The sequence below is a fragment of the Corapipo altera genome, unplaced genomic scaffold, assembly GCF_003945725.1.
Source record: "Corapipo altera isolate COAL_440 unplaced genomic scaffold, ASM394572v1 255, whole genome shotgun sequence".
Classification (NCBI taxonomy): Eukaryota; Metazoa; Chordata; class Aves; order Passeriformes; family Pipridae; genus Corapipo; species Corapipo altera.
Window position 1 is genome coordinate 3,282,566 of NW_020884929.1, and position 21,672 is coordinate 3,304,237.

Below are 21,672 nucleotides of genomic sequence, written 5' to 3' on the forward strand. Positions count from 1 at the left end.
TCAAGAAATCTTCCCTTTTGAAAATTGAAATTCTATTTCAAAATGGTAATACTGGCTTAAGAAATCAAAACTTTGCTTTGAAGTGCAAATAGGCAATAAATAAAAGTAGTTCACTTACCCATTTTGGGAAGAAAGCTACTCACTCTGATCAAAGCTGATCAAAGCTGATCAGAGTTTGCAAAGGGTTTTAGTATGTCCAAGATTTCATTTCCTAGTTAGTTTTGTATTCATCAAGAAATTTCATTCATCTCTAGCTATAATGTTTCTGTTCACAAGATTTTTTAATTTTTGTTTACCACATGTTGCAAGAGTTAATAAATAAAACCAAATTGATTTATGACTTGTTTTGCTTGGACAAGTTTATGAATAGCAATGGTGTACATGTTTTTTAATTAAATTATTTCTTTCCTCCAAAACAAATTGAGAATTTTGTTCAGAAAATGTGCTCACACCTTGTGTTATTATGATACTCTTGAGATAAACTTGTATCTGGGGTAGATATTTAGAAGGATGGTTTCAAAAGTCTGGAATGGAAACTTTTAAACTTTCATACTGTCCTTAAGTTTTAATATATGCCTGGCTTGCTATTGCATTGCAATATTTACATAAATTCTATATTTTGCATAACAGATGTGCCTCAGCAAAATGTGAGCCTTTTTCTTAGTACATTTTTGCAGCAGCTGCAGATAACATCCCTTGTTGAATTTCTAGATTGTTCACTAAGGTCAACATGCATAAAGTATTTTGTCTACTACACTTTAGGCATTTCCCTCTATCTTCTCTAAAAATGTGAGTGTTATTCTTTTTTCTGAAATCCCATCAATTTGTTACTTGTATGCATGGCCTGAAAAGGAAGGAAGGATAAAGAGACAGTGGGAGTGAATCAATATTTTATTGTAGTGACACTCTGGTGTTATTCCAGGCTGGCAGTTTTACTTATGACCTACTGACTGCAGTGCTGTCCATCCCAGTTGCTCTGAAATGAAAGGCTACATCTTTGCTGCTCATTCATGTGTTGTAGCACAGATGAGAAAACAGGTAGATATTTATGCCAGCTTTATTCTCTGACTAAAGAATTTGACAGTTTAAAGCTGTGCCACCTTCCCCAAAGGCCAGGAATTTGATAAATGGACCTGTGTCCATTGTGCTTATCAACAATATCCAGAAATACAAGAACCTAATTGTGCTAAGGATTAATCTAAGGATGTTATTTAAACACCTGTATTTTGTGGTCAGAAAACCACTCTGTTAAACTCATCTGAGGGCCTGCTGTTGCCATAAGAGGAGTGTGTTGGGGTGGCTAAGGGGACCAGGTCATATCCCTCAAGACTGAAAGAAAAAAAGTCATGGCATGTGAGTAAAAAACCAGAGATTTCCAGAAAGGGTCATGATTCTTTTGCCATCAGTCAATAATCTTTTTGCTGTTGACACTCACAAAGTTAGGCCAGTATTGATTGCTTCTGAAATCCCACCCTTATTACCAGCCTTCTTAAGTGTCAACCTGTTTGCCTTCTTTCCAAATGTTGGGAAAATCCCTGAAATTTCTGACCCTCAACCCCACTGAAAACAAAAGAAAAAAGGTTATTTGGTGTTTTTTTTTATTTGGTGGTTTTTTATTTGGTGGTTTGGGGATTTTTTTGGTAAGCCCTCTAGAAAAAATATGCAGCGGAAATCAGATGAACATTAGGTGATTTTTGACACATTTGGCAAATGGTAGTGTTTTTAAGAAGTCTGCTCAGAAAACCTCTTGTGTAAGCATCCACTTTCTCAGTTTGAGTAAGAGGATTTCTTGCCAGAAAGTGGAAAAAGAAAGATCACCAGTTGGTGATTCATCCTTTCCACTCATATTTTCTTTGCCTATGACTCCCAAAGTGTTTGGTGGAAATGGCAATGTTGTTGTATTTTTACAACTAAAGCACAGGAGATTAAAGTGAAGATATGAAAACATGAATGCTTGAAAAGTTACATTCCTGGAAAAGAGAGGCACAGATGAGCTGTCAGAGAAAGCTGATGCTCAGAAGTACACTAAGAACCTTCAGAGGCTTGGCATTAATGGAAAACAAAATAGTTATTTAGTAGCCTAAGTTATACACTAAGCGACAGTCCTAAACTTTCATAACATTCTAGGAAAAGAGCAGGAAAAATAATGTAAAATGCTCATAATTATCTATATTAATGCTAGACTGTATATTATATCCCTTGTCTCTAATGTTGGGGAAAAAACCTATATGGTCTGAATTATTATAATTAAGAAAAAAAGCATAATCTGCAAGAAATTTTTATGTGCTGAGTTGTTTTTTAGCTGGGTTGTTTATGAAGCATTAAAAAAAGCTGCAAGTCTCACATTTTGCTTTACATAATCAATGTTTCAATGGCTGACTAAATACTTGTCATTCTGTTCCATTCATAAGATTATACCATATACAGTCATGTGGGGTTTGTCCAGAAGTTGACATGTCCTTTCATTGCTAAAAAATTGGGTTTGGAATGGAATGGAGTCGAGTACAGGAAGGAAATGATTATGGAAACTGTAAGAATTTGAGACCTCAGCTATCTTCAGACACAACAAAACATTTCCTCCTGTTATCAGAAGGTATGTAATTACTGATCAGACAAAAAAATGTCAAGAAATATTTCAAGAAGGTATTTGGCTTCTGAAAGGTAATTCTGCCATCCGAGTCAGACATAAGCAGAGCATCACGTTGTGATATTTTTTCTTATATGAAGAGAAGTAAAAGGGGTAAATATTTGGAGTTCAGGTTTTTACTGCCTGTCTCAAGGGACTCTACTGAGTGTCTTTACACCCTCAAAAGAACCTTTATTAGAAGAAAGATAAACTCCAAAGAACACTGGTAAACTAATTTTTTTTATTTAAGTGGATAAGGTTGTGATGGATACACCTGATTACATTATCAGAGTCTAGGAATTTTAAGATAAACTCAGGCTCCAGAAAAATTCAAGCTATTCACAAGTCAAAATAATTTTCAAATACATCATGTGAAAGACAAATAGAACTACAATTGTGATGCTGATGTAAAGAATTTTCCAAGTTAGCTGGAGAAATTTAAGTGTGGCATTGATTGCTTGCGTTTAACCTTCACACAATAACAATGTTGCTTTCAGCTGGAAATGATGAAGTCATGCATAAAAAATATTTGCATATCTAAAACATATTCATAGACTTTAAGTCATTTCAAATAAAACCATTTTCAAATAAAATTTTGATTCTTGTCCTATATATTGATAAGACATTTTTATTCTGTTAAAATTATATATTTTAGACAAGAATATAAAAAAACCAGCAGTATTCTTTTGCTAGTGTGACAGAGTAAACATAAATAAAAATATAGAACATTTACTGCACAAAAAGAAGAAAATATGATGGGCATGGATAATAGCTATTGAGAAAATGTTAGCATGGGGAAAGGCTAAGAAGTGTTAAGCATATTGGTTGTTCTTAATTGAGTTTTCACTGGAAACCACCTCTTTTCTGAATAGGGCTGGTTGTTATTCATACCTGCACCCTCATATCTTAAAATGACCTTAAAGAATGTTAAGTGTGAGCCAATTCTAATTAACTGCTATTTAATCAGTTAATATTTGAGGGGATGGAAGAAGTACAAGGCTAAATCTGCAGAGAGCACAATGCTGGCTAGCACAACACCTAACTTTAAGGCATCCTGCCAGCTATCAGGATTCTTGCTCCAAGATTAGGCACATCTCTTCCTTAATGAATGGAGGGTAAGAGCTAAGTCAGCTCAGAATAATGTCACTGGAGAGCAGCGGGCTGAACTCTTCCAGAGAAAAGCAGTGAGATGTCAGCTGTATCCCTGAGTAAGGCATTTGACTCTGCTTGGGTTTCTCCACTGTGAATCTGCTCTTTCAATTAAACATCTCCAAATTGGCTAAAGGAAATCCCAGCCCAATATTTAAAGCATTCACCTGTGGACCTGCTTTCAAAAGCCATTCTGCTTTAGCTTGAAAACACATTTATCTGTCTTCCAGTTTTTTTAACTGAATTTTAAAACTTAGTATATATTGCATTTTGAGAGATGGGGAGGAGAGTGTGATTGATCAATTAATTTGATATGTAGAAATTCCTTGGCCAAGGAAAGAATTGCTCCAGGTGCAACAAATACTTATGCAGAAAAGTGCTTCAGCAGGAGAGGCTGGTACCTGATAGTCATAAACTGCCAAGATTACTGTGCCAATCAAGTAAACCAGTGCAATCAGTATTCAAACACAGTCACATAAATATGGAAACAGAATATTCAGCCAGAAACCTATAAGTATAACATTTCTTCATGTTTACCACAAAGTAAACTGTCTCAGTATATAGAAAAAAAATAACAAAAAGTACTTCTGCCTTTTCAGAGCTGTTTTTGTAAGTTCTGAAAAATCATGGAAGATGCCACTGCATGAGGCAAAAAGCTTTATTAAGATGAATAAAAGGAAAAAGGTAAACTTAGCAAAATGCTTTGCTCTGCATACTTAAGGGAAGCACAGAGAAAGCCACATGTGCAAAATGGCAGAGATTGTTTTGTCTATCCCTGCAATGAGTTGAACTGTAACCACCCAGCAGAGTGAGGAATTGCTGCTCAACCAAGCACATATCACATGGAGAGGTAGCACTCTCCTGTTCTTTCATGACAGAGTAAATAGTTTAATGTTTCTGTGAGCATGTGGCTGGAGGCGCACCCTGTTTATGACAGGCTACGGATGTCTGTGGAACGTTGCCCTGGAAGAATCTGCAATATTTCCAGCAGGAAAACCAAATGCTAAGCAGATGTATTTTCTTCCAGACCCAAACTGTTGGACTCTTCAGTTTTAGGTTCAAGCTGGCAGAAAACCTTCACTTCACTCAGTTTAACATTTTTAAGACAATGATCACAAAACAATGACTTTTCAGCCCTATTGACAAAGCCTGGAAGTCACTGAGTAGGTCATGCAGATCTGTGTTCCCCTGAGGGCACAGAGACTGCTCATTAAATCTGCTTGGTCTTCTCACTTATGCATTGAACTTAAAAAAAATCACAACAAAACAAGAAACTCAACCCCTAAAAGCAAGTAGTACTCTTGCCCAGAGAATGCTTAAAAGAGTTACTCCAACCTGATCTTTCTGCCACTTACCTTCTATGGGAGGAAATACTCATGGAGGAACAAACTCAAAAAGATCACAAAGATCCTGCCACACAGATTTCCTGGTGTTATTCTATAGGGCAGAGGCAAAAGTTCTTTCCTTGAATTCCTGTCCCCATGTAAACAGGGGGAAAAATACTGTCTTTTGTCAACATTTTGTTTTGCTCATTTGTTATCTTCAAAACTATTCTATGAAGATGCAATTTATTAATTTCATGTTTGTTCAATTACAAAAATGATCCTTTGGGACCGTATTTGTAGTATGTGCTGAAATGTATTGTTTGCTAAGTGGCCTTATCTATAATTCAGAGAGTCTTTGTGTGCTTTGGAAGACCATTTGGCAAACTCTACGAAAGGAAGTAATTTAGTTATTTGGCTGCATTAAAGATGAAATCAATTTAAGATGAATTAGGACTTCTAGAAAAATGATATGAAAAAAACCCTGATGGCCGAAGTTCTTGCCTTTGGAAAAAGTAATAAACCAGTATTGTAAGAGCCTTGGTGAACTTGCAGTAAGATGTGGATCTAGAAGAGTAGTTTAAGAAGGTGTTGCTGCCAGCTTCTCATTCCTATCTCCCAACTGGTTGTTACTTTCTCAAAAGTTTAGATATGCTGTGTACCCTGGTGAATGCTTCTAGCCTGTTTCAGTGGCAAAATAGATTAATATAAACCACTGTTTTAGATTATTCATGGTGCAGACTTCATTTCGGTTTGAGTGCCTGTCTCCTCCTCTTGTTGCTCCACGGCCATAAAAATTTTGAGGGGATGTTGCAACCCAAGCACCCACATGAAGGCAAAGCTTCATCTGAGACTAACTTCAGTTCCAGAAGGTTCAGGTTCGTAGCATGAAGTCGGAGTCTGGTTATTGAGAATACATTGGTAAGTGAAGATACAGTTCACAACCATTTATTCTGAGTCATTTACAATCTAGTGATAAATCTGTGCAGTTTTACTTCCAGCTGAACAGGACACTGGATGTGCTAAACTGTTTAATGTATGTAACATGATACTCTATGATAAAAATGATGCATTAGTGAGCCAAGTGACAAAAAAAAAGTGTCTAAAAAAGATACTTAAGGAGAGGCCAAAATCATTTGCAGTTATTTTAATGGTATCCAAATGCTGTTCCAACTAAAGATGTTAATAATTACAATGAGCAATAAAACTCCAGAAAGAGTTAAACTTACTGTCAGGCTTTATTCTGCTGCAGTGTTCTGTTTGACATAATTCCATAACCTCTTCCCTTCAATAAATGTCAACTACTTTGTTTTATTTTTTTAATTTCTTCAATGTCTTAGCTGTGAAGAGAGACAGAGCATGGAAATTGTCAGGGATATATCACGTTTTGCATTCACATGCTCATGGTTTTTGTTAGGGTGACTGAAAGGTCAGAGAAGATGCTGCAGGAAGACTTTCAAATAACAATAAATATGGAAGTTGTTTCCAACTCAGTGTTTTGAAAAGCTTTAATCAAAAGGCCTCGCTATGATCAACTCTGGTAGAGGACTAAGAGTAGTATTTCCACAATAAACATTTTCTTTTTGATGGTATCTTCTCTGAAAACCACCAGTGGGGAAGGGGTAGGATTTGATGACACCATAGATTTAAAAAATGCTATAAACTTATCTAAAAGCAGAAGATGATGCCAGCTTTTGAAGACTGACAATCCCCCAAGAACTGCAGAGGCTGGATGGAAAACCTCCATTGCTTTTCATGAAAAGGTCTGTGATACAGCAGTATCTGACATGAGGGAACAGCCTCAAAGGCCTCTGAAGTTCTTTCCTCTCAAATGTCCTTTAGAAGGCAGAATAACATGTAGAAACAAGACCTGTGTGGTAGCTCCCTGTCATCTGCAGGGACCTCTCTGCCCACAACTGTCTGGCTTTCAGTGCTCCTCTCTGTACCTGGTTTCAGAGTCTGGGAGTGGTCTTCTATTTATCTGGTACTAGAGACACATTCGTGGGCACAGGATTTGTAAATACTATAAAATGATCATAATGGCCTTATCCATCTCCTACCAAGAAATAAGGCACAGTAATAAACTTAATCCTCAACCCTTCTTTAACAGTATTTCCAAAGGCTGTTTTAGAAAATATAAACAGATTAAGGAATAGCCAGAAACTTAATCTGGTCAGCAATCACAGATTTTTCAGTTGTGTGTTGAAGACATAGCAACGTAAATTACCCTTGAAATGACTCTATTTCAAGTAATACTCTTTTCCGAGCTATATTTTTAGACAACTTCATACTAGTACTACAAGAGCTTATTCCAGACAAGGACTTAACTTGGGTTTATGTTAACATATAATTTGTAAAAGTTTGTAATAAACACTGAGACTGGCAGAAATTATGGGAAGGAAAACACTGCTACTAACTTTGGCTACTTGCTTTGATTCAGACCTCATTGTGTTTGTTATGTGAGCTTCAAAACGGCAGAGAAGTTCTGGATCGTCGCGTCACCGAGACCAGAATTTCCAAAGCAGCCTCATCTTTTTAGAAACTCTCCTTTGATTGAGGATTTTGACTTCCAATATAAATATTCACCAGAGGCCTGATGCTTAGATGGGGAAGTCGACTAACAGGCTTTCATTCAGATAGGAAGAAATATGCAATGCATAATTCAAGACCTTAGGCCTGAACTGGCATCCTGGAATACACCCACTGAAGCTGATGAAATTTTAGGGTGTACAGGAAGTACCAACTGAAGTCTTACAAATAAACACTTGGTGAATATTTATATAAATATGGTAAACAGAAAAGGAAAATACCAGTGTGCATGCTGGTGGTCAGTCCAAAATGACTACTCTTCTCAGCCTAGTTTTTGTATCCTTTAGAATAATAGGTCCATCATTATTTTTCCAATGCTTTTCAAACTTGTGGTAAGAGATAATTTCCCCTCTGTTAGTCACACAAACTAAAAGCAGCTCTGTAATCTCAGTTTAGCTGCATTTGGAAACTAGTCTTTGTAAATGAAGGAAGAAAACCAGGCAGGAACTTATTTACCAAGTGTCTCTGTAGAAGCATTCAGTTTTTCCATGATCACACTTTTCTCCACACTGACCAGCTTCTCTGCACTGGAGAAAGTTTTTGACTTCTTCAAAATACCATTTAATCATTGGTACAATTCAGGATGCATCAATGCCTTTGAAAATGTGATTTAGAAACTACTGTGATGTTGCACTCTGTGTGTGTTTTTATTATTTAAAACATGTAGTTGTTTTGGTCAAAATTGCTCATGACATTGTTTGAGACACTGAGCAAACTCATAATAGGAAAATCCATTGCTCTGAAGAGCCAACAATTTAAATAATTTAAAGCTATGTTTCCTGTTATTCCAAAATGAAGCTTAATCTATTATTTAACTGTCCAGGAAGCTACTGTACAAAGGTGTTGGGCAATCTTGAATTAAGTGGAAAAAAAGTTGGTGGTATAAATTAAATAAATATTTCATTACAATCAATGGTGGCATTTTAATAATTAGTGAGAAGTGTTTAGAGATTTTTCATAACATGGCATGTAAGCAGTGAAAAGAAAAGGCTGTTTATTCAGCACATAAAAGCCAATTTTAGAAGAATTAGCAGATGGAGAGTGCCAGAGCCAGAGGAGAGTGAGTATTTTTTAAAAGCTGTATGATCATGTAATTAAACCAAATGGATTAAATATGAGAATTCACAAAAATTCAGGTGCGTTTGGTTCTATTCTCATTGACACTGGAGAAAGAAAGACATTTCTGTTTCCCTACATGTACATGCTTTTTGGAAAACCATTTATTAATGTTGGAATTAACGGCCTCACAACCATGCATTAAAACTACAATATGACTTAAAATGATCAATTCAGCACAAAAAAGTGTTTATGGGGGCAAACCCAACAGCAGAAATTATTCCAAATTCCTGGAAAATTGTATTACCTTGTTAGCATTTGTTTCAGAAGCATGACCAAACCAGTAAAACAGAACAGTGTCAGGATGTCAGGAAGAAGAGTGGGAAGAAGAATGGGAAGAAGAGGGAATGACTGATCTTTTCATTATTACAAAGCTTGACAAACCTGGAAATAGTTCCATCTTCTCCAAGTCATAATCTCAGAAGACTATATTCTCTTCTTAAAGAAACAAATTAATTTTAAAAGCCTTTAAAAACATCACCAAGGACTGTGTATGTCTAGATATACCAACCAAACTGCTATTTCTTTGAGGTGTTTCAGCATCCTTGATGGATGAATCATCTCCACCATGGTTTTTTCAATCAAATAATTTATTTTTATACATGTTTTCTACCAAATGGATTGCCAGAGGGAGGCTATGTCACAAGCAGGGCCAGCTAGTGCTCGTCTGAAATATGCAGGATACACTTTGTACTGGTACTTGCTTTGATTTGTTTCCTTACTAGATGTAGAAATAGAACTAGCTGTAATCCACTTTCCTACCTCAGGTCTGAATAACAGATAAATTGATACAATCAGGGAAAATTAAGTGTCCAATAATCACGTGGAGTGTCTTTTCAAAAGGTAACTGTTGGGCTTTCCATTTTCCCAGAGGTGCCATACATACCTGTTGAACGTTTGTGTCTTCTACCACATCACTGGATATACAGCAGGCACTTGGCTGGCTTTATTGAGATCACACAGTTGTTCTCTTTCCTCTTTTATGGTGGGTTCTTTTTCTGTGTTAAGTTCATATGTAAATGGGGCGAGCTTCACATGGTTCTGGAAGTATGTGCCCAGCCATGCAGTCTCTAAGAAACAGTCAGCTTTCTTTTAATTTTTTATTGCTGTAGGTCTTTATTGGGCTGCATACCCTGCTCCTTACAAGTACCTTTCTGTCAGAGAAACAGAAGACAGCTTTCTTCTGCCATCCCGCAAGGTCCTGCATGTAAGTCTCCTGAAGCCCACAGGTCTCAAAGCAGTAACTCAGTCAAGTGCACAAGTTCCACTCTGTCCCCCGTGTTTCTTACACTGGTGTTGACAATCTCTTTGGGGAATTACAGTGAGGAGACTGGATGGCTCAAAATGTTATTGATGGACTGTTGAAGCTCTGGCTACAGTTTTTGTAGAGCCATGAGGGAATTGACTGTGCACTGTCTATTAATCATCTTGTGCATGAATCCCTCAGCTAACACTGAAGGGTTCAGCCCCCCATTAAGCCAATTTGGTCAAAGGCAGGCTGGTGGCAACTGAAAACTATGACCAGCTGAGTGCTGCATCCAGTGGTAGTTTGTGAAAATTGCTTTAGTGGCCTCAGACAAAATATCGGCATCTCCAAAAAATTCCTCAAAAGTAACTGCTAGCCAAAGGTTGAGGGACAACAGAGGGTTTAAAGACAAGAAGGGTGAACTTGGCTCTTCCCAAGTATTCTCTGTAAGCCAGCAATGAAGTGCAAAGGGACACATTGATGTTAGCACCACCCAGGCTGTCAATAAAGAACTTCTGTCCTCAGAAATACCAAATCGAGTTCATATGAATTTCCCACTCTCCCAAAACCACTTTCCCACCAAGCAGAAGAGCTCACAAAACTGAAGAGCATTCCCTCCTTCTCACATCTCTGCAGTCTGTAAGCACTGTGCCTGTCAGAATGTTCCCAGGAGGTTTCCTTTACCATTGTGTCTCATCTCTGCAAGCAGCTGCTTCCTTTTTGCGTAAGAGTTCTTGGAGACTTACTTTGCTTATCAAAACTAAACCACTGAAAAGCTGGTAAATAACTAAGTTCTACTGGGAAGATGAAATCCCACTGCAGATGGAGAGGTTTGCTTAACCTATAAAATAATTCTGGAATAGCTATTGTTTTGGCATAATTCTAAAATGTAATAAAGTTTGATTGTTCTTGGCTTCTCCTAATTTGCTTACTTTAAGGTTATAGCTGATCCTCACCATGCAGATGTTAGTCCCATTACTGTTAACAGGAGTTAAATATACACAGATATATAAGAGGGACTTGACCACTTACTCTCACTGTTCCAAGGTCAGCTGAAGTCTGGACCTTTTACTTTCTCTGTGCTCCACTAACTGAGAACAAAGCTTATGCAAGACTTCCTTGGGGATCAAGGGGTCTGAGGTTTTCACAGTCCACAAGGCTAAAATTCAAATATGAAGCACAGCTGTTTGGATAGGAGTCTTGGACCTCTTTGTTTTGAACTATAGTGACCTGCTCAGACTTCCCAACATGTGAAACTCTGAAATTCTTGCACAGCTAATGACTGGGATGTGAAAATTACCTGGCAGGTAGACCTAGATAAAGTGACCAATTTAGAGTGCTCTGGGATTTGCAGGTGGAAGGGCTGTTCTTTCTCTTCCTTTCCCCTCTCCCTCACGTTTCTAGACATGTACATAATTCCATACACATCTCTGCATATGTGCAAATTTGAATCTATGTTCACCCGCCAAACTGCTGACCACAAAAACTGCAGAACAAACTATGGTTTTGTTGCAGATGGTAACGTTCCTCTCTTCTGCCAAGTACAGGTATTTTTATGAGTTCCTGATAAGAGGTAAAATAAAAAGGGAAACAGTATGGGATAAACTAGTAACTCACTTTAAGTAGTGATAAACCTCCACTTTCAAATTCATTCTATATCCCCCTGGTAGTGCAGGCATTTTGAAGCATATAATACATGTAAAAGTGCCAGTTAAACCTTCCCTTTGATTTAGCTGCAATTCCACAAATATTTAGAATATCAGCAATGAGTAATCTTGCAGAATTGAGACATGATATGCTGGATAATATTAAAATCTCAAATAAATAGTTAAATGGACTGGCAGTAGCCATTGTGGCTTGGATGAGGTGATGACCTCAGAGGAGAGTGCTTGACTGGTTGGGCTTTTCTTGAAGTCAGTGATACACCTTCTAATATCCCCTTACATTTAGAATCCAATTCCATTATCTTCTTTCCAAAAATTATATATATTAATGCTAGATTGTAACAAGATAAAGAATATTTGATCTGTTTTAGGTGTATTTATTTTGCTGCTGCAAAGCATATGAAATACTATGGAAGGAATGTGGAAAACCCCCACCATTCTTTATGTAGCGATATAATGAGTATCTTTGTGCATCCAAGATAATAGGAATCCCAGCATTCATGCTTACTACAAAATATAGCAAGCAAAGACCTAGTAAATCCTGGCATTTTTTAATACAGAAATAATTTTGACTGCATCTTTGGCTTGGTATGACATGGAAACTGGCGATTGTTTATGCTTTGCTACTTTTTTTGGTCTGCATTAAAATCCCACATGAGAAACAAATTTTTCTCTAGGAACAAACTGTTACTTTTTTTGGGACTGAGTTCTAATTAGCTGGGTCGTACGTCTGTTTCTTTTCAGCTCGGAAAATGCAATGCATATAAAATCCAGATGGATAGCATATGATGCTGGAACCAGCCCCGGCCAATCAACCATGTCACTTTGATTAGGGGAAACCTATAAGCATTTAAGCAAAAATCAAAACCCAACAAGATAGTAAGAGCAGCAAACTGGCTTCACTCTGGGGTTTCATCACAGCTCTGGCCTCCACACACATTACTGAAAGGTATTTACACCCGTATTTAATGTAGGATTTGTGATTTAGGCCCTGAATACCAATGGCAGAAGCCATGTGGGAAGCGGGATGGGGAGGAAATTTGTCATCAGAATACATCAGGCCACAAGGACCACAGCTTTAGGGCAATGAGCTCTTTGAAGAAGCTTGAAATTCACCCTGAAATGATCCATAATATCACAGATCAATTCTTTTTGTATGGATTGGGGTTGTGGCAGAACAGCCTTTCAGAGAGCAACTGAGTACATGTGGCGATTACTCACAGTCTCGCTGTACTCAAAAGCTCCTGGGGTTTCACCAGATTAAGAGCGAGATTTTCAGAGAAGAAGTCTGAAGGGAGAGGCAGGCAGTCCTTGTGGAGGGATGGAGCAGCATCTGGAATCCCTACGGATAACTGCAGGAATGTTTATTATTCTTTGTTTATTATTTTGAGTGTGTGCTCTCTCCCTCTTCCTCTCTTTGTCTCCCTTTGTTATTTGTGTAATAAAGTTCCTCTAGGCACATAAAGTAAGTCATCTGGAATTGTGCAACTCCTTCTGCCAGGAAGTTGGAAAAGCCCCTCTCCTGTGCAGAGAGAAAAATACTGACTTGTTGCAACCATTGAGAAATTACAGAAATACAACATTTGTGTTTGAGTTACACTGAATAGCAAAGAGCTGTGGCAAATAATTGTGCTTCTCACTGTTAAAAAATTCTTCTTTTATCCTGTCCAAGGTGTTATGTTTATTTAAAACTTGAAAATTAATTTGCATATTTTAATATAAAAAAAAGCACTCAAAGTACATTAGAAGGGCTCAGTGTCAAAGTCACTTTCCCTGCCAGTGGGTGCAGAGAAGGAAAAGGAAATGAGTAAGGAGAAAGGAGCATCTTTGCAGCCACATGGCTAGTGAAATTTTCTGTTTATTCTTTGGGGGAAAAGCAGAGTAGCTGCAGAGCTGCTGGTTGGAGAGGTGCCGGGACTGTTTTTATTGGCAGGCGAGGCTGAGTGGCTGAAAGGTGGCCATTAACACCCTGACACCAAGTGCTGACAGGGCGATTATAAGATTAACACCCTATGTTATATTAACAGTGTCAAAACCTCCCCTTACCTGTCAGTGAGAAATAATGGCACGAAGGAAAACATTATAGACATACAGAGATTTTAACATGAAAATACCACACAGCTGCTTTTTCAAATAGATCTAAATATCTAGATGACCTACTAAAGCTCAATAAAATGAAAGACTATATTTTAAATTAATTTTCAATTACAGTTTCACAAATGTGCTTGGCCACTTGCCTTGCAGTTTTTATGCCACAATTGTCCCCTTTCCAGTTTAAGTGCATGTATTTCTACATATATTTTAATTATATTTCATATCGTATGTGATGATAGTATATTCTGTATGCCATAAGATCTGTAAGATCTACACACAGAATGCATAATACATATTCTATATACATATATATATATATATAATTCAGTTTCTAAACAAGATCAAGGCAGAATCAAGGCATCCAAAATGCCAGAAAGCGTTCATGTGTTGCATAAGAAAAGTTCAGTAGTTTTAAGTCATGTTTTGGGGATTTTCAGAGTTGCAATTCCATCGTATCATGAGGGCTTAAAGGTTATTGAAAGCCGTTAACAAAGTGGATGTAGTTCACTTAAGACTTGTTACAAATTACTAAAGCGCCATCTAAAAAGTTCAAATGTCTCTGAAACAGATCCAACAGAAACATTTAATAACTAAACAAGGATAAAGGATGGATTTATGAGTACTGTTTAGTTTGGGGGCTGTTGGAATACAATGCAAAAAATTCACAAACACTTCCAGAGCTTCTGTTAAATGAACACTGTGCCTGAAAAAAATGCAGTATTTATTATAGCAACTGATGAGAATTGCCAAAGGTAGGGAGTTTCCAATAAACAGGATTCTAGTTTTAGGAACAACCTGCTAAAGTATTTGTATGTGTAATTTTATTACAGCATGTGCTTTGGCTGACACAAAGGTCTCCAGGGCAATTCTGAACTTTCAAGTCATCTATAGAATTGAGTGTTTTCATCTACATATCTTTTGTACTTCAAAAAAATGAAAAATATGACATAATTCAGAGAAAATTATGTTTAATCATGTTTTAGTAATGATATTCAGGCAGTTTTCCATGCTGACAAGAGCCTCAGCATATTTTCTGAAATGTCAGAAATGCCTTTAGAGATTTTTGGCATTTCAAAAAATTTGATTTTCAAAATGAGGAAGAGACAAGAAATACTATCAAGATAGTAGGGTATTTAGTGGTCTAATTTATGATAAGATCAAGTGGCCATTAAAAAGACACTCAAGCAGTGAGATCTTGCATACAGTATAGTTTTCTGAGAATTTAAGTAATACATGAAGGCTTTGTTTGCCAAATGAATGACATAGACTTGAGCTAAAAAATGCTTATCTACACTGTTTTAAGTGTTCAGCAAAGGTGTAGTTCCCCCTGCTTTATTTTACTTTTCTGAGCAGACATAAGAGACTTTGTGGGAACCCTGATTTGTGTTTATCTGCCTCTGGAAGAGAACAAAATTCCTTTTTCCTAGTAAAGGGAAGATCATGCAGCTCTCCTGTCCAAAGGGCCTCTGCTGGGTGAGACAGAGATGAGCTTTTCAAGTGTTGCTTCTGCTGGAGAGAACTAAGGGGGGATTATGGCCTTGATAGTGCTAAAATCAGGGATCAGTGCATGCCACAGATCCACTGTCTCTGAGCTCTGAATGGGAGCAGAGCAACAGGCTGTATCTGCTAATCCTTATCCCTTTCTTTTTGCACATCTTCGGTGAGACAAGGAGAGACGATGGGTCACATTCTGCCCCAGCCCAAGACCTTCTTTCACACTTGCAGATCAAGACAGACTTTGGCAAAGTAGGGGTGGCAGTCACCAAAGAAAGAAAAAAAAATAAAGCCACAACACAGTGAAAGCCACTGAATTGTTACTAAACTATGAAATCATGTGTAGACATGAAAGTGGGAGGAGAACTACCTAAGACCTTATTTACAAAGGAGTAAAGACATAAAAGATGACCTTCTGTGACCACTAAAAGAATAACTTCATCAGGATATATTTGTGCCAGAACACGACTCTCACATGTCAATCATGTTGAAGTGCCAGAGAATTTACTGTAGTCATTTGCAAGGGGTTTTGAGTGACAAGGTATATTATTTTATTTTATTTTTATTTTATTTCATTTTTTTTTCTTTTTGGTTTGTTGGGTTTTTCTTTTTCATTCCTTTTTTTTTTTTTAAATTTGATCTGATGCCTTTACACACCTGGAAGAAAATTAATATACACTCACGAGATAAGATTCATAGTCTTGCCACCACTGTGTAGCCCAGTCAAAGAAAAAAGTGATTTTAAAATGACCTGTGTAAACCATGTTTTAGTGTTATGTGACAAGCAGCAAATCATCTTAGTGCTTTTTTTAAAAATAAAAACCATGTATTGTACCTTTGCCTCAGACAAATTGCTGAGTGACTTAAAACTCACCTACTTTAGAACCAAAATTCCTCCTCCTCCAGAACCAACATGACTCTAATTGCACAGAAATCACATCTTCAGCAATCCCTACATTATCTGTGATGTAAGGTGTCTACTCTCAGCTATAAGATGTGCTTATTTTCCTTGTTCTGGCTTTCCCAGAAAGGCAGCATGTGAGTGATCACTGGCAGTCCTGGGAACAGATGGAGGGCACATATTGCTGTAGGTGTGGGAAAAGAAGTAAACCCCATGTACTCTGTGTATCTGTGTATTAGTCTGTATTAGGGATATACTTTATCAGCTACTTACATATTTTCCAATGAAAGTATTTAATTAATTCTGATTTAAATTTTAGAAAGCTAGTAAAAAGTGAAAATTTGTCATATAAATGTTGGCCTGTGTTGTGCAAGGTCATCTATGAGCATTAAGAAAACAGGGGGAGGAGGTGGAACAGAGCCCACAGATAAGCCACATTTTAACATTGACAACTGTTGTCCACCTCTGTATCTTTTTATCTGCATTACTTTGCCTTCCTTAACATATGGCTAGGGAAGGTGGATTTTTAAGGTATTTACAGCATAGTATACAGAAAACACTACTTTCTCATCTCTTTCAAAAACACCTCAGTGCACTATTTGGAGACTCTTTTTTTATAATTTCTTTAGATGGATCAATTTTATTTTCTCCCCTTTACTTTCCAGGCTATTTTAAGCACATAAACAGAACTCTACTGCTGTTCTGGTTATGCTGAAAAAAATCCCCAAAGTCTTACATATATCAGTGACTTCATGGTGAGTTGCAACAGCAACACCAAGTGAAAGAATTCCTGCTTAGAGTATTGCAGTTTGGAAATGAGTCAAAACTGGACAGAGTATTGAACAGTGACTGCTGTCAGCAGCTGACTTTTCCCATATAACCTTCACAGATCCCAAGTGGGAAGTTTACATCACCAACATCCCACAAGCATGGACAGATGGAGTCAAGGCACTGTCCACAGGGTTGCCCCGAGGGCACAGCTCTACTGACGCCACCACAACATCCCAAAACAGAATAACTGTATGGATATGAGCCCCAAAGACTTTCCCATCCCCACTGCATGTTATATATGGTCAAAATACTTCCATACTTGAGAAAAGGAACACAGTTAAGTGTCCAGGGTAGCTCTGCTGGCTTCATTGCTATTGTTCCTATTTGTTTATTATCATCTGTCAGGACTGACGGGTGTTTAGAACAAAACAAGCCCCGGTTTTGAAATGCTGCTTAATGAGAGGAACAAGTTTCAACTTTATTCTCTGCTTTCATGCAACCAGAGGTTCTGTTTATTTAGAAAGCTAACATTTATACAGATTATGCACTCGCAGTGGTTCTGTGCCAAAAAACACATGACTGAAATGGGTCTTTCCATCACTCTTTCAGCGTTGACCTATGATTGTTTTTACAGGAACTGGATCTTTTAAGCAATAGCCTCTGGTGGAGCAAGGGGAAAGCACGGCACCTTGTGTAATGATTTGCAAAAGGTGGCTTGGGCAAAAGGATATGAAAATACTCCAAATACTATTTGATTGCAGTAACTTCCAGTGAGAGTGGGAAGGGTCATCCAGCAAAGCTGAATGATGGGGGAAGGTCACCAGTTTAAGGAAATCAAATTTTTATGCAATGTGATAGTTTTGATTGATTAAGCCATCCAACAAACTTTTCAAAGTATTAAAACCGGTAAAGTAAGAGTTATTAGAGATGGCAAATTGAGCTGGAAAAGTCACTGAGTAATGATTTAAGTTCTAAATTTGCTGTTGTTGTATGTGCTCCTTATTATCCTGCTCTTGAAAATGTTTGAAATGTTTCCTGAGTAGAGTCCTAAGAAAGAAATGCTTGTCTTGTGTTTGTATGTAACTGTATATTTAAAACTCTTTTAAAAAAAATCACTTGCTGCAAAAAAATGGAAAATTATTATGCTCAGAAAGATCTATCTGGTCACTGCATTTGTAGTAACATATTATCTTCAGGAGTAAATATCCAGCCTGAAAAATGTCCTGTGTATCAGTCAGTGAGTAGAAATATTGCAGAGGTGTGTGATTAGAGAGTGCTTGAAAACTCTTGATTTTTCTGGTTTGAATGTCTTTCCTGGGAGACAATGGTCTTCCTATGGAACCATTCTACGAATTAAGGATGTATGAAAAAAGAAACATCTTTCTGCTTTCCAATATTTTTCCGGCTGAAAAATGGTGACAAAGCTGTAGGATGTGATTCCCCCCCCTTCACATTCTCACACTTTCTAAATGTTTCCCAACTGGCAAAACAGTCAGTGTTACTTTGTGCTCTTTCCTGCCTTTGGAAAGAAAGAAGGTTTAAAGTACAGGAAAGCCCTGTTTGAAAACAGTACTAGTATTTCTCTGTTCTGAACTATTCTTGGAGAAAAGAGTAGAATCAAATTATTATTCGTTTCATAACTATGAAATGAAAAATTCACCAGTTCAGAAAACATTTTCCTCTGAAACATCCTCCTAGAAGTGTATTTTTAACTTGCAGTTATTTTTCACTCACCTTTGTGTTGACACTCTTTAGTTAAGCCAAGTCTATCTTACAGAGTCACAGTCTCTCAGAAGATTTTTCTGTATTTTCCTTTGAACAGAAGTCTGTGGGCTGATTTGCATCAGCAAAGTGTTCATTAAAAAGGATTAAGCACAGTTAAGCACTGCAGCCCCATGAAAGAAAGTGAGGCTAAACACCATGCACCTTCTCTCCATTGAAGGTGCCAACCCATGCGTCCTAATTTAGGGGCTTTTTGCCTCCCATACATCAGGAAATCTAAAACTTTTCATAATATAGCACAAATTACCTCTTCAGCTAGTGAGTAAATAATCACTGTTGATTTCTCTCCTGCACAGCTTTTACCTCAGGGCTGTGTGTTGGTGGCAAAAAATGTGCTGTGACTTGGGGGTAGGAGGGTGGTCACTTGTCTCTTTCTCCGCTCAGCCATTCCTGTCTTTCCCCCTGTTCCCACCCAAAGCAAGAATTAAGTGCCTAAATTGCTTTGCTCATCACTTTATCAGTGGACCCACTGCTTCTTTTAGTGGCAGCAATTCCCTTAGCACAGGGTTTGGGACCATTGGTGGAGGTAGATGTGCCTCACCCCTACTGGGGGAAGCCACTCAGTGTGGGGAAGCTCCCCCAGACCCAAACAAGCGGGAGAAAAGCGTGACTTGGAAAGACAGCAGGAATTCCTTTCCTTTCATCTCCTGTGCTTTAATTTCCATCAAGAAGGAGGCAGTTGGACTCATTTCTTTAAGTAGGTTCTCCCCATTTGAGACAGAGATAAAAGACGCAGAGTAAGAGCAGGATCCAGAGGTGGGTGAACCTGCTCTATGTCTTTGCACAACTGTCCCAAAGAGAGGAAAATACTGCAATTTGATATTTATTTGCTTAGCTGCCCCATTTCATCATTTTATCCTTTGCTGCTCTGTCATGTAAGTGCTGCAATTATCTGCCATGTTGCTTAAATGGAGATTTCACTTCACAAAAAGGAGAAGAGGGTCCAGACTTTTACTATATTTCCTACAGTCTTACAGGGTTTACTGAAGTGGTTGTAGGGTTTAGCAGATTTTCATCCTGTAATTACATGTTGTGTCTGAAGGCTTCTATTAAAGCTGGGGATGGAAGCTCCTCAGAAGACTTAATAAATAACTGAAATGTGTAAGACTCTCTTTATTCAGAAAATCTGCCTGGAAAGCTCATAAGAAAAGGCTTTCCTGTGAGATTTTCTATACTTCCTACTTGAAGAGAGGCTGGAAACCTGAGAAGAGTCATTCTGTTCCAGCTAAAGTGGGTAGGTGCCAGGGGTTTAGGAGGCTGAGGGAGAGGCGAGGGGAGGAAAAGGGAGTTACACATTTTTTTTCAGAAATTCAAGTTCATCTTGAGTTTTTGGAAGAAGTTAGTGTTCAACTTTTGTTTTGTCTGAACAAATTTCTTCACTGTTATTTTGTCTAAATCATCTGGCTTAAGTGGGCTTGGCTTGCCTGAGAAGTCACATTGAATTAATAGGTCTGTTCACAACACGTACGTTGAAGCCTGTTTGTAAATCCCTACAAGAGCTAATGTGCTCCATGCACCTCTTGCCAGGCACATGGAACCTCTTTTCCACTCCACACAGGACACTTTATTGGAGATGTGCTTGCACTGCGCTGCACCCAAGCTGAAGCTGAGCTGAGCTTCCAGGAGGGTCTTCGGTCCAGGAACATCAGTCGATATGAACTTATTTTGATGAGAGGTGCTACATTTTCCAAAAGAAGCGACTTCATTTCTCTCTGCTTGTGCTATTTAAGACCTCTGCAGTTCAGCTTTTAAGGTGCTGAGATAGCCTTCATAACTGATAACCCCTTCACAGCTTGGAAACTATGATTTGAATTTGACAAAACAGTCTGAATCAATCATGGACAATGGTCAAAGATGTTTGAAGTGCAAAATTCAAGAAACTAAGAAAGGAAATGAGAAATAAACTGCAGACAAATTATGAAACAGCCATTTTTTTCTTCATCCAAACTTTAAAGCTAATTTTCAATAGGAGGAAAAGTACGTTAAGAATATGCAATGCTGATGAGCTCAGAACCACAATGTTTTTTCACACAGGTCCAGGGTCAGGACATACTCAGGACATCTCCCAGAAGCTCCAAAACAAATTGCTTTTGGACTTTGAGACCATGAAACCAGAGGGACCAAATACAGTCCCTCAAAGGTACACAATGCTTCAAAGTCCAGCCTCACAAATGAAAGATACGCTTGTCCTCCCTCCTCTCCCCTCCCCCCCAAAAGTGTCATCAGTAAGATGTCAGGAAGAAACATGATTTATAAGGAAAATCCATCAGATTTTAGTTTGGCTTCAATGTGTTTACAGTGTAAATTACCCACAAAATGACTTCTGCCAGTGGTTTGCTGCCACCCTTCTCCAAAGCAGTGATGGGTGCAATATTTTTTAGGTTCCTGGCTTGAAATAAGGCAAAAATTAGTATTTTTATGTCCTTTCTTGAAACCAGTCCCTATAAGGTGTCTCATGTCTGACAGTCAAGGCTCTTCCAGGAGAGTAGCTCCATCCTATACTGTGCTACCAAGAATAAATACTCTCTGAGCAGAGGTGCCAAAAGAGGAAAAAAAAGAAATCCCTCCCTTTCATTTTTTTTCTTTCCTTGCAAGGCCCAACATGCTGTCTTTGGACAGATTTCAATCCCGCTTTAATTCATTAAAAAAGTGAAACAAAATCACCATTTACATCCTTGACAGCTGGCAGGTTTTATGTGTTCTTACTGCTCCTGCCAAGTCAAAAAAAAGTTTTCATTCAGCTCTGTCATGGATCTTTGGAGTGCTGGAAGTGTGAGAGATGTCAAAATGTACTCATAACAATGACATACAGTACCTGAAGGCAGGAACGTATTATGCTAATGTACTAGTGTAAAGGAAGTTACAATTCTCCTTTTCACTTAAAAAAAAAAAGAAGAAAGAAAAACAACAAAAAACTC

At 37.9% G+C, this 21,672-nt stretch overlaps 1 long non-coding RNA gene across 2 annotated transcripts in view; it reads left to right on the forward strand.

Annotated features, from left to right (window-relative positions):
* The window catches only part of LOC113954558, a 116,661-nt gene that overhangs the window by 39,794 nt on the left and 55,195 nt on the right, over positions 1-21,672 (forward strand). For both annotated transcript variants that reach the window (XR_003530268.1, XR_003530267.1), the window contains exons 2-3: positions 12,457-12,661; positions 20,789-20,894. This is a non-coding gene — a long non-coding RNA (uncharacterized LOC113954558). The remainder of the gene's footprint in view (positions 1-12,456; positions 12,662-20,788; positions 20,895-21,672) is intronic.